The sequence below is a fragment of the Paramormyrops kingsleyae genome, chromosome 19 (genome assembly GCF_048594095.1).
Source record: "Paramormyrops kingsleyae isolate MSU_618 chromosome 19, PKINGS_0.4, whole genome shotgun sequence".
NCBI classification, from domain to species: domain Eukaryota; kingdom Metazoa; phylum Chordata; class Actinopteri; order Osteoglossiformes; family Mormyridae; genus Paramormyrops; species Paramormyrops kingsleyae.
In genome coordinates, this window is record NC_132815.1 from 21,931,483 (window position 1) to 21,937,482 (window position 6,000).

Sequence of the window (6,000 nt, forward strand, 5' to 3'; positions counted from 1 at the left end):
AATAAATGAAATTATGGGTATGTACAAAGAAATGCACTGAGGAATTTAGTAGGATAAAAACACTGGATGAGGAATAAAGTGCAAAGAGGCATGACCATGAGGTAATAGTGCAATAAGTTAGCAGTAACAACAGATAAGAGGACATGACATCAAGACCGTGGCATGAAAGGACATGGTATTATTATATGGGCAGTACTGGAAGCAGAATTGATTATTGCTGGTTCAGCAGAGCAACAGCACTTGGGTAGGAACTGTTTGTTCCTCATTCTTGAGATACAGGCCTGGATGGTTCTGTATCATGTGGCTGATGGTAAGGGGGTGAAGAGATGGTTATAGGGCTGTGTGTGGTCTCTCACAATGCTGGTTGCTCTGCGAAGGGAACAGGTGTGGTAGATGCTGTCCAGGTAGGGACTGACTTCTTGTCAGCAGCAGAGCAACTGGTAAACCACACAGGGATGTGGAGCATGATGATGCTTTTGATGGTGCTGCCATAAAAGTTCACCAGTAGCTGCCTGTTCACACTGACCTTCCTGAGTGATCTCAGGATGTACAGCCGTTGCTGTGCCTTCTTAATCAGTGAGGTAGTGTTGGTTGTCCATGTGAGGTCATCAGAAATATACACTCCCAGGAATTTGAAATCGAGGACTCACTCCATCTGGTCTCCATTTATGTACAGTGATGTATGTGTGATGTCCACAACAGTGTCACATTTGTGGTTTTACATATTGCATATGTTTTGTGATTATTATGTTTTCTTTTGAATACAATGGAATGTATTTTATTTGGAGAAAAAATATGCCTAAGGAACATGAGAAAATGTATGTACTTCAAATGTTTTTTTCTCTACAGAATGGACTTGTCATACCAGTTCTAGGCCAGCAGAGGTCAGAATCAAGTCGTGATTCTCTTTGCATTTGTTTTGGATTTTCTCATAACTGCAGAGAACTTTGGAAGCATTGAGACCCGGGCTGAATCTCAATATGTGTACTTGACTGTACTTGCGTTCTCGTGTACCCGATTACGCCATCTTCCATTACAGAAGACCAGTCCCCAATACTAAGATCGCCAGAGGATAGTAAAAATCCCGAATGTTAGTCTTTCTCTGCCCCAAATATCAAAGATTCATCAGGTGCATCCTTGCCAAATAAGAACAATCCCATGATTCATTGCATGCTTTTGCGATGGCGGAGGAATTAGGCGCGAAGTTAATCGGAGTTACCTTAAGCGGAATACGTTTCAGTCATTTCTGTCAGAGTATTTTCCTGCTGACTCACCTTTTGGGCTCGTGAGATTGCTGAACTGGAATGGTTAACACTCGCGTATAGCGTTTGTACGGAGATGAAATAAAATACGGATATTTTAAGTGTAAACTGTATTTGTGGAAAAAGGACAAGTAATCATACCTAGGAATATTTAGTCATTTAGACTGGATGTTTCGATTATGTGTCATTTATTAAATATTACAATAAAATTATGGCTGGGGTAATCAGCTGGGCATACAGCATAGTGGTACAGCAAGGACACAAGCACACATCTGTCTCAGTCCACAGTTGGTGCTTTTTCTGTTCTCGTGATATTGCAGATCGTTCTTGGAAGGCAAGTTCGCACGACCGGTCTTGCCAAGACCACAACTACGGTCTTTGCGTTCTTGGTATTGAGATTCATCCACGCTGTCACTGCCTGATCTGTACACCCTTCCCAGATCCGTTCATTCGATCGGGATCCTGTTCATGCATAGTCAACATGGGCGCGTGCATGTGTCGCTAGCCATTCTGGACTGGAAGCCCAATTTACAGCAGTCCCCAATCTATCGCACTACGGAAGAGGATTAGGGCCACCATGAAAATATTATTTGAATTCTGACTTTTTTCTCAGAATTCTGACTTTTTTTCTAAACTCAGAATTCTGAGATTAAAGTCAGAATTCTGACATTAAAGTCAGAATTCAAATGTTTTCATGATGGCCCTAATCCTCTTCCGTAGTTCATTCCCAAAAAGCGTTGTCCGCAGAAAATAAAATAGTAAAACGCTGTAAAACTAATCCGTTGGTTGTGTTTTCTGGTCTGCACCGGTGTCTGCGTGGTAATAAAACTACAAATCCCATTGCGTGATCACAGCAGCTAGGCAAACAAACAACAGTTTGAGAAGGGTCTGGCTGCAGAACGTGCACTTTCAGCCACAACAGGAAGTGCAGGGGAATCAAGCGCTAACTTAGTTCTTGAGGCCAATGTGGACGGTATGTTGTTTTACTATCTGTATTACTGAATGATATATTTACAAGTTTATTTCATGCCATACATTATTGCAATTTAAATGTTTTGATGTAGTGCGTTAGTAACTTTTTCCTCTGATGACTGGAGTGATTTTTTTCAGTTAAAAGGCAACTACTAGCCAGTTGGCTCACGTTATCTTATCATAAAATAAACAAATTTCTACTTTTACAGAGCTTTTCATGGAGTTACCTCGTGAATGTCTTAGTTTCCAGCATATAGTTTTTAGTTGTTCGTGTGGTCTTGAGGAGAACATTTCTCGGTCTTCTTATGGTAAGGCAAGTTTTTATTATCATACATAATGTGCTTTATAAAAACAAGATTTTAAAAAGTTAAACCAAGACAAAAAAAAGCAAAATAGAGATGAAAAAAAACTTATTTGAATAAAAGTGCAGTATGTCCTGCCCCGCTCGTCCGCTCCTCCCGTGTGTCACGCCCCCTCGTTAACCCCGTGTGGAATCGCCGTGTTTATCAGCTGTTTCTAGTTGTTTTCATTAGTCTAGGTCTGCGTTAGGTATGTTTTCCCCAGTCCGGCCACTGACGTCCGTCTTGCGCTTCTTCAATGTTCCTGTTTTGTCTCCCTTCTAATAAACCCTCGTTCACCCGATCTGCTGCTTGGTCTAGATCAATGGTTCCCAAAGTAGGGGTCGCGAGACATTGAGGGGGGAGGGGGGAGGGGGTCACGAGATGATTTCCAAGAAATCAAATAATTTTTTTAAAACTATTAGAAATAATATTTTATCAACATTTTAACATTTTATATTAACATTTTATCCATAACTAACAAAACATAAAAACTAGTAGTTAATACTATAATAGTTACATTTAAAAAAAAAAAAAACATGGAAATTAAAAAGCTATCAGCCTTTCAAATTTCTTTCCGTTTGATCGCGACCCCTGAGGTGATTACGACAGATTAACGACACGTCAATAGCGTTAGTTGCAGCAGAATTTACAGCACCATGTTAAACATTCCGACATGTGCACGTAACGTATAGGTAATTTTCATCGCTTTATGCTTAGGATATTATTTTTGTTGAAATTAAACAAATGAGTAAATTACTATTAAAAAAATATATGGTTGTTAGACCATTGTGTTCTTTTGTGTTGTCATGCTCATGTTTGGATAGGCCTATTGGCGCATGTGCACCGTTGCGCGCAACATTTGTATATATTACTTCCGAGGATAGTGGGGGTCACGAGTCACTGGCACGGTTATTTTGGGGGTCGTGAGCTGAAAAGTTTGGGAACCCCTGGTCTAGATCCCCTGCCTATCGCGGAAGTTATGTTCTAGACCCATCAGCATAGGTGAAAATCCGCGATATAGAAAGACCATATACATAAACTTTTTAATAGTTTAAGCCTTTAAATACCACTCCCACATGCTTTAAACACATGTGAACTTATTAAAACGCACTTTGTAAACACATATGATATGTGGATGTTGGGCTAAGGATATGAGTGACATAAAATATGAGAATTTCTGGTATCATTCGAATGTTTCTAGTAATGCATCGTGTTAGTCTTAAATTTTACTCATAATGGTCTTAAAATGTCTTAAAAAGGTCTTAAATTTAACTTACTGAAACCTGCAAGAACCCTGTATACTGCATCTACATGCGGTTTGAATGAGAGGCTCATCTAAGATGACAGCTAGGTTACAAGCTGACCTGCTGAGGAAGTTCAGCCCTTAGGAGTGGAGATTGGAGATTATAGCATTACTGTCTGTGGACTTGCCTCTAAACAACAGAACCTCAGTTTTCTGAGTGTCATCCAGGTCTTTACTTCGTTAAAGCAGTTAGCTAAAGTGACAATAAATATGGTGTCATTAGACGTAACTGAATTGGGGTGGCCTCAGCACAGGAGTAACATATGATTTAAACAAAATCTGGAGAGTGTCCTGACCTCCTGCCTAACTGTGTGGTAGGGCAGCTGTGGCAGAAAAGGAGGCATTACAGAGGGTGGTAAAATCTGCCCAGAGGACCATCAGGTGCAGCTTCCCACCCATCGGGGATGTATACACCACTAGATGCAGGGGAAAAGCCACCTGCATCCTTCATGACCCCATGAACCCACCCTGCACATGACCTGTTCACCCCCCTGCCGCCGGGAAGGAGGCTGCGCTGCATCCGAGCAAAAAACATCCAGACTGAAAAACAGCTTCTATCCAACCTCAGTCAGACTGTTAAACTGCTCCACCACCCAAATACTGAACATTTTGCACTGTAATAACATTCCTTGATGCTGCAACATGTCACAGTGAAATGTTGCTGCTGATGTTTGTTTGCTGCTGTTATTTTTGCAACTTGCACTGATCACTTTAAGTCGCTGCTCTTCTGCCATACAATTGTGCAATATTGTGCATTAGTTTTTATTTCGGAGGTTTTATCTTAGTTTATTCTTTAGACCTAGTATAGATATCTTATTCTAGTATTTTATTATTATTTTATCTATTTATTGTTTAGAAGCCACGCTGCGCACAGCGAGACCTGAGAAACTGTGTTTCATGCTTATCTTGTCAAGTGATTTGAATGACTATAAAGCTGATTCTGATCTGCTGTGCCCCAGCAAACTCTCACATCAGAGTTTTAACAAGCTCCTATATTTGGCTGTGGATTCATTTACATTGATAATGTGGAAGAATGACAAATCCTCCACTTCGTTCTCCCTTTCTGAACACAATTTGAAAGACAAAAAAACATGTGACATTTCTCTCAGAAGTTAAGATTTCTTTTATTTGCAGAATATACTTAAAGCTCGCAGCATCAGAGTATTCCCGTTCCAAAAAGTGAACCCCCAAACAAAGAAAATGGATGGGTTATATACCATAAATCTATATGCCTAGGGACATCACCTTCAATTCTGTTGGTGGGTTTGGTCAGGTCTTCATCTCATGGGAGGACCTTGGGTGATCTGCTCATGTCCTGCATCCTTCACTTTGCACACCACGTTTTACGGCTCCAGTCATCTCGACGCCTTGAGATCCTGCACCACCCCACCTGCTTAGCATGCCATCCTTGGGACTCCTATAGTCTCCTCAGTCGCTTAGGACACTAAGACTGAACATTACTGACTCATGAATCATTAACACATAATTAATACAATCAGCCTTAAACACACTCATTACAATCATATTCCAGAATCATAATTTCCTTAAATGAAAAGCAATCAGCTAATATATATGCATTTAAACAGCCTATAGGCTTATTAAGCACTTTCTCTAGTTCTTCCTGCAGCTCAGCTTGCCCAGGGCAGATGTTTTCTTCTCATCTGGCAAGACTGCTGAGGAGGCTTCTCTCTCCTGGCAAGGTAGCAGGCAAACTCCCTCTGAACCCGCAGCTTAAGCACAGCACAAGGACAGTATATTCAGACACTGATCTTCTTGCCGAAGGCCTAAAACACAAGTGAATCCCCCACCCAGGCTACCCCACACCTATTTCCCTCAGAAATCCTTTCACAATAATAAGAAGAAAAGAATGGATTTTCTGTTTCCCAATTCACACAAAATACAAGATGAGGCAGACCCCTTGTGGTCAGCGTCTGTCCACGGTGTACACTGTCCGTGCACGGCAGTGCGCATATCGCAGCACACACTCAGCAATCCATGCAGTAGCAGTAGTAAGGCAAGTTTATATAGCCAGTTATATGGCTCACTTTATATATGAAGCAGGTATTCAAGATAAAAAAATGTGTGATTTGAGTATTCTCCAGTAGGTGGCGCTCTCCTGCCT

At 41.0% G+C, this 6,000-nt stretch overlaps 1 long non-coding RNA gene across 1 annotated transcript; it reads left to right on the top strand.

The window, feature by feature from the left end:
- The first annotated feature begins 2,178 nt into the window (after window positions 1-2,178).
- LOC140581156 (uncharacterized) lies at window positions 2,179-4,871 on the top strand. The gene is made up of 3 exons (XR_011984213.1): window positions 2,179-2,235; window positions 2,444-2,542; window positions 4,202-4,871. It is a non-coding gene; the product is annotated as an uncharacterized lncRNA (long non-coding RNA).
- Window positions 4,872-6,000: the final 1,129 nt, after the last annotated feature.